General features: G+C 39.0%; 1 long non-coding RNA gene across 1 annotated transcript in view; it reads right to left on the bottom strand.

The window, feature by feature from the left end:
- LOC138163997 (uncharacterized) overlaps window positions 1-7399 on the bottom strand; it is an 87783-nt gene that overhangs the window by 19767 nt on the left and 60617 nt on the right. Inside the window, exon 2 of the long non-coding RNA XR_011168972.1 lies at window positions 56-202. This is a non-coding gene — a long non-coding RNA (uncharacterized lncRNA). The remainder of the gene's footprint in view (window positions 1-55; window positions 203-7399) is intronic.

The raw sequence follows: 7399 nt of genomic DNA, 5'->3' as shown, positions 1-7399 counted from the left end.
GTGTGTGTGTGTGTGTGTGTGTGTGTGTGTGTGTGTGAAATCATTCTATACATACTTCTATTTGTCAGTTCTTTCTCTGGATACAAAGGCTTTTATGACAGTTCCTGGCTGGCCCAGAGCAGGCTCACTCTTGGACTAGTCTGGTCCAAGAAGAGTTGGGTATTTCCACAAAGCGGGTGCAGAGTCCTACAGCACATGGCAGCTGGATGGGGTGGAAGGCAGTCATCAGTGAGGAATGACAAACAAATGCCCATGATGCACAGGATAAGGATATGATAAGAGCAGCTAGACACGATGTGTGCTTAGAAGTCCCAGGGTCTCAGGAGGAGGGAGTGCCAAGGTAAGTAGACTGGATAGAGGCGAGTTAGCTTAGAGGGGAAACTCCCTGGGGGTTTCTAAGCATAATTTAGGAAGAGGGAAGGAGCAGGTTTTGGTAGAAGGACAGGGTGAAGACAAAGGACACCAAAGAGGAATCGATGTTCTTTCCGCTGCATGGCGGGTCTAAAGGCTGGCTTGCGGGTGGTTGGATGAGGGAATGCCATATGTGAGCGTTGGACAGTCAGTAGGAAGGAGTACGTGCAACAGAGATCCTATACATGTCTCTGCAGATCCCCTTTGCCAGAGCTACTAGGAACCTAGTGCCTTGGAGGAGGAGAGAGCCTTCGGAAAGGCAGGCCACCCATCCCCTCCATTCCTGGACAAGACCAGAACTGCTTCATAATCCTTCCCCGCTGGTCATTCACTGCTTTTACAAAGTCACACAACCACAATCATACTGCTTATTGCAAAATTTATTCCTTGGCACTGAGAGTGTACCTACAGCTTTCACACTGAGCCATGCCCCTCCCAAGGGCAGACCCCATTCAAGAGGTGGGAGGCTTTTGCATTGGGCATTGGGAGCACAATATTGAGTGCATGCATGCACATAAAATCTAACTTAGAGAACATCCAGCTCAACTACTCATTTTACAGACAGGGTAACTGAGACCCATAGAGAGGAACTGACCTAAATTTGCAATGTGAATTAATTGCAGAACTTGAAACTAGTTTCCTTGCTTTCCAAACCTGAATTCTGAATTTTCACTGTTCTCCCCACCACAAGGTAAGAGGAAAAGGCCTTTGTTTTGATTTGTAAGATATCTCCCTATGGAAGATGTGGGCATCCTCACTGACATTACATATGGAACTTTAGGTCTCCTTGATAGACATGGGCATTGAGATCACTGATGCCATTCCCTTGATGATTTATGGGTCTTCACCTTCCTGCACATCAATTCATTGAAGATGATAGATTGGGTCTTGACTACTGTGAATTTGAGCAATACCCATAGATTCAGACTTTAAAAGGGCAAGGACAGAGATAACAAAGAGATTAGAGATTCAAAGAGAGAAGAGTTCAAAAGAAACAAGATCATCAAAGCAGATTTGGGTTCCTTAGAGAAGGAAGGGCTGTTTATCCAAATGGTCTTCCCCCAGAGGATCCAATCCAATCCCATCCAATTCAATCCAAGAAGTATTTTTTAAGCACCCATGTTAAGTTCTAAGGGCGCAAAGATGAAACAAAAAGTAAGACCTGCTATCATGGAGATTACATTCTACTGGAGACCAATAAGACCCAGAGATGGTTATAGTGGAGTAGTTTCTGGGTCTGACCTAGTGGGAAAAAAAGGTCAGAGGTTCCATTTGCATTCCTGGACCCATTCTCCTGGAGGGAGAAGGGGAAAATTGAGCCAAGGTTCCATGGTTCCCAGGAAAGACATTGGTTTGGGTTATGAGCCAAGGAAAGACTTGTGAGAAAGCCCCAAGACTGACTCTAAATTATATAAATATTGATTGTAGGTCATGGGCTGCATCTACTTAGGATCCCACCTTAGAAAGAAATTCCAGAGGCCATTTAGTTCAATCCCCTCATTTTACAAGTGGAGAAACTGAGACCAAGACAGGCCAAGCTACTTGTACCAGTTTACATTTAGTAAGAGTCAGAAGTGGGATTTGAATGCAGATGCCGTGACTCCAGAAGATAAGTGTTCTTCTTGCTGTCCCATGCTTACCTCTATTTCCTTGTTTGTATCTTCCTGCAAAGCGTAAGCTCTTTGAGAGCATGGACTCTATCTTTGTGTCTTCTGTGCTTAGTTATCTTGCAAATGATAGAATCTTTTTTTAAAAAATTATTATGTTTTATTTTTTACACCACCAAAATGTCTCTCAGTATCCCTCCTCTTCCCTCTCCCCAAGAGCCATCCTATACAACAATATTTTCTTATTTAAAAACAGAAGAAAAAAAATCAGCTGATCAATAAATCAAAAAAGTCTGAAAATATGTGCAATATACCACACTTGTAGATCTCCTTCCTATGCAGAGGGGGTGGTAGGAGTGCCATCTCATTTCTCTTCTTTTGAGTTATGATTGTTCTTGGTAATTTTTCAACATTCACATTTGATTGTTTTGTGGTTATTCTTTTCATTTACATTGTTGTCATTTTTTTCTTGACTCAGTTCCTTTTAGTCTCTCTGGATCAGATTGTATAAATCTTTCCATGCTTCTTGTGATCATCATATTTGTCATTTTCTAAGGCATAGCAATGTTCTATTACATTCATGCATCACAATTTCTTTTGTCATTTCACAACTGATGGGAATCTGGTTTGTTTGCAATTCTTTGCTACCATAAAAAGTGCTTCTATAAATACCATTCTGGTGTATATGGGAGCTTTCTTCTTATCAATGACCTCCTTGGAGTATGAGTCTAGTAGTGGAGTCTCTGGGTCAAAGAGTACAGATGTTTTATTTACATTTTCTTTGCATAATTCCACATTGCTTTCCAAAATGGCTGTACTGATTCAGAGCATCAGCAACAATGAACTATTTCATCTCTCTTCCCACAAACTCTTTAACTTTGACTATTCCCACTTTTCATGTAGCAGCTAGGTAGTATAGCAAATAGAGATCCAGACTTGGAGTGGGACAGACCTGTGTTCAAATCCAACCTCAGACATTTCCTTGCTGTGTGACCCTGAACAAATCACTTAACTGCCTAGGTTTCCTCATTGATAAAATGAAGATAATATTAACACCCACCTCCCAGGGCTGTTATGAGGACCAAATGAGATGATGATTTCAGAGTGTTTAGCACAGTGCCTGGTATACAGTACATACTCTATAACTGTTGACTATTATTGTTATTATGATCATCTTTGTCCATAAATAGGATGTGAGATGAAGCCTCGGGGTTGTTTTGATCTGCACAATTATTATTAGTGACTTAGAACATTCTTTCATGTGGTCATTAATAGTTTGCATTTCTTTTGAGGACTATTCATATGCATTGAAAATGTTTTTATTGGGTAATGGCTTCGGGCTTTATAGATAAATAGGTATATATACACCTATCTATGTATATGCACACACATATGTAACTTAATTAGTTATATATCTTGACTACCAATTTCTCATCTGAGGAATCTGATACAAAGATTTTTCCAATTCAGCTGCTTTTCTTCTTGTCTTCGTAGGCTCATGATAAATGTTCTTTGTTGCATTTACTGTGCTATCTATTTCTTATAGCTTCTCCTCTTTTGAAAGCCATAATATCTGATTAATTATACCATAGCCTTCTCATCTTTGTCCCTTTGTTGATTTCTAGGATTCTTAGGAGAGTCCTCGAAGTTCTCGATGAAGCTTTTTCTTCCGGGAATTTCTCTGATTTCCAGTGGAGTTTTGTCCTTGGTTCTATGCTGTTCAACATTTTTATCAATATCAGCTGGGGAACGGTTAAACAAGTTGTGGTATGTCATTGTGATGGAATACGACTGTGCTGGAAGAAATGACGAGCTAAGTGATCTTAGGAAAACATGGAAAGACTTTCACGAAATAATAAAGAGTGAAATGAGTAGAACCAAGAGAACGGTAATGGCAATATCACTTTTAAAATGATTTTAAAAATAACTGTGAGTAAATAAGTCATTTTATCTAGATTAACTATAAAGGACGTATGAAGAAAGGCACTATCTGCGTCCAAAGAAAGAACTGATAAATTGAAGTAGGTATAGAATAATTTTACATATTTACAACTATTTGTGTCTAATGAGAGCCTTTTCAAGGGTGGGACGGGAAAGAGGGAAGAAAAAAAGGAAATTTACATGATATTTTTATTATATATTTAAAAGGAATTGCAAGTTATACATAATAAATTTGCCATTTCATGTGCAATCACTTTTTTTTATTATAGTATGTTATAGAAATGCTTATTTTTTCCCATAAATCAAAAATAAAATAAACAAGTGTTTAAAAAAACCTAGTTGGGAGACTAAGTTGTAAGATTATCACGTTTCATATGAAATACAAATGAGAGGGATAGCTAATATTTTGAATAGTTAATTCAATTCAACAAATATTTATCAAGGATCTACTAAATTCAGGGTGCTGTAATAGATATTAGGGGCACAAAATAAAAAATGAAATTATTCCTACCCTCAAGAAGATTACAATCTACTAGAGGGATAAAAACAGGTAGAGAGAGGGATGGCTGGGTGGCGCAGTGAATAGAGCACTGGCCCTGGAGTCAGGAGGACCTGAGTTCAAATCTGGCCTCAGACACTTAACACAAAACTAGCTGTGTGACCTTGGGCAAGTCACTTAACCCCAACTGCCCTCCAAAAAGCAAAAAAAAACCACATAGAGAGGAAGGAAAAATTCAAAATAATTTGATGAGGATGAGAGACAGAACAAGTAGGGGAAATCGGAAAAGGCTTCACAGAAATCCAAAAAGACCTTGACAGGCTAATATAGTGGATCAAATATAATAAGCTGAATACATGCATACATATATGTATATATGTGTGTGTACATATATGTATATATACAAAAGAAGAGAGAGCGAGCATTACACTCAGACTTTTTAAAAAAATCAACTGTACAAGTACAGAATGGGGGAGATACAACTAAAAATAAGAAATGGAACTGGAGATCTTAGTGACCTTCAACCTTAACCTAAGTCATCAGTAGTACACTAACATAGCAGCCAAAAAAAGGTGAAAATTAACTTGCCTTTACTCTGCATTAACAGCCATGATATTTTTAGCAAAGAAAGTGAAGGTCATGCTGTCCTGTGCCATAGGAACAATTCTGTTCAGTTCTGGACATCACACTTTAAGAAGGTCATTGAAAAAAGAGTGATTTTATAGGAGGATGATGAGGATAGTGATGGAAGCCACACCATAGAGAAATCAGTTTAAGAAACTAGGGATAAGAAGTCTGAAGAAGGTATGCTTTAGGAATTGACATGATAGTTGTGGAAGAAAGACCAGACTTATTCTTTTCAGACCCAGAGGACACAACTACGAGCAACAGATGAAAGTTATAAGTGGAAGATTTTCCCCAGATTTCAGGAAAATTTTCTTGCAATTTAGAGCTGTCCAAACATGGAATGGACTGCTTTATGAGGCAGTGGGATCTCCCTCACTAGCAGTCTTCAAAAGCAAAGGCCAAATGACCACTTCTGGGGAATGCTATAAAAGTACAAGTTGTTTAATGTAGTTCTAAGGTTCCTTTCACCTCTAAAATTCTTAGATTCTGTCTTTACTCATTTTGGCACCTATCCTCTACAATCTAGTAGCATTCATTCAGCGTCTACACACATATGTCATTGTATCTCTAATTAGGTTGTAAACTTTTAAGGGCAAGGAACATGTCAGGATTTTTGTTTGTTTGGTTTTGTTTTTTGCTTACACATACAAAGTCCCTGAGAACAAGGACAATATCTTTTATTTCTTTGTGTTTCTTCCAATACTTTTGACAGGGCTGTGGGCACAGTTGACGTATAATAAATGTTTGTTAACTAAATGCATTAATTCTGCTTTTCGCCAATGTAAAACAAAAGTGACAGATATGTACAGGGACAGGTCAAAATATTTAAGAGCAATGATATAGATGTTTTTCATTAACCAATGAAAAACAAGAAGGGAGAGAATATTGAGCATTAATTTGAGCCTAATGATGAGGCCCACTTCTTTCCTTGAGCTAGAAAGACAAAGTATATTCACGGCCCACTTTGGAGTCAGCGCTTTGCAAACCCTAGCCTGTGAAAAGGACATTAATCTGTATAATTCTACAGCTTAGGACTCTCACACTTCTTCAGAAATGCATTCAGACCTTTACTTTCCTCTTTGCAAATTAGTTGTCCCAAACCAGCCCAACCCTCTCTTAAATTTCCTAAGAGAACCCATTCCTTCTATTTGCTTTCCTTAGTAATCCAGGATTGTTAGAACATCTGGGACTCATCAAGTATGTTCTGAAGACCATAGGCTCTATCCTAAGTATAATATTGACCTCCCCCCGTGAGTTGGACGTAACCAAGATATGTCTCTCCCAGTCATTCAACAGATGTCAACTTTAGTGCAGAGTGACTGAGGATAATGGTTTCATCCAGTGACCGTCTTCAAAGCCCTGGGTTCAGATAGAACCATCTATAATTCTGTTACTGAATGTCTCCTGAAAATGGCTTCTTCAGAAGGTCTGCATACCTTTAATGGGGGACTGCAAACTCTGATGCACTCATTTCCCTAAACCTTATCAACTGCATTTCTTTTCAAAATAATCAGTTTCCAAATGAAAATTTCAAATTTCTCAGGGGATCCTCCCCGCACCATCACTTTTAAATCATTGAAGTCAGTATATAAGTAAGCCAGGGGACTTCCATGTGAAACTAATTTAAATGTGAACCAACTTTAGAGATGAAAATAAGGAGAGACCAGTTAGGTCTCTAGAAGTCATTTACTAAGAAATGCATTTGTAAAAGGTGATGTGCATCTGGGACAATATGACCTCAAAAGCTTTCAAGGTCCAGGTTACAGGAAGAGAGGCTTCATATGAACTTGAGTTGAACCTCAGGTCATTTTAATGACATGTCTATGTGGTCCTCCAGCCTTGCCTCTACAGCCAGGAAGCACTTCATCAATGCCTGTTGACCTGACTTGGATTCGAATAAATCTTCGTTCCTTAAACCCCTTGTGACCTTCAGTATAGCCTGGAGATGGTATACAACCTCTTTGGATCTCAGGATTGTTGCTCCATTGTTTCAGACTTGTCTGATTCTTCATGACCCCATTTGGGTTTTCTTGGCAAAGATCCTGGAATGGTTTGCCATTCCTTCTCCAGCTGATTTTGCAGATGGGGAAACTGAGGAACACAGTTACATTGCCTGACACCACATCTCATATTTCATATTCATAGCTTCCCCTCTATAGCAGCAAGCACCCCAAGCATCCTCAGGGTTTACTGCCAACACAGGTTCTTGGATCTGCTTTGTTAAAGGAAAGCAACTCAAAATGGGTTAACAAGCTTACTTTAATCAGTCAAACATGTATCATTCACCTAGTTCAGGGGAAAAAGGTCAGCACCC

This window comes from Petaurus breviceps, unplaced genomic scaffold, assembly GCF_028583685.1.
Source record: "Petaurus breviceps papuanus isolate PSGF00001 unplaced genomic scaffold, PetGlider_PUasm1.0 189, whole genome shotgun sequence".
Lineage (NCBI taxonomy): Eukaryota > Metazoa > Chordata > Mammalia > Diprotodontia > Petauridae > Petaurus > Petaurus breviceps.
Note: the sequence above shows the minus strand (reverse complement) of the source record. Positions and strands in the feature narration are given on the sequence as shown.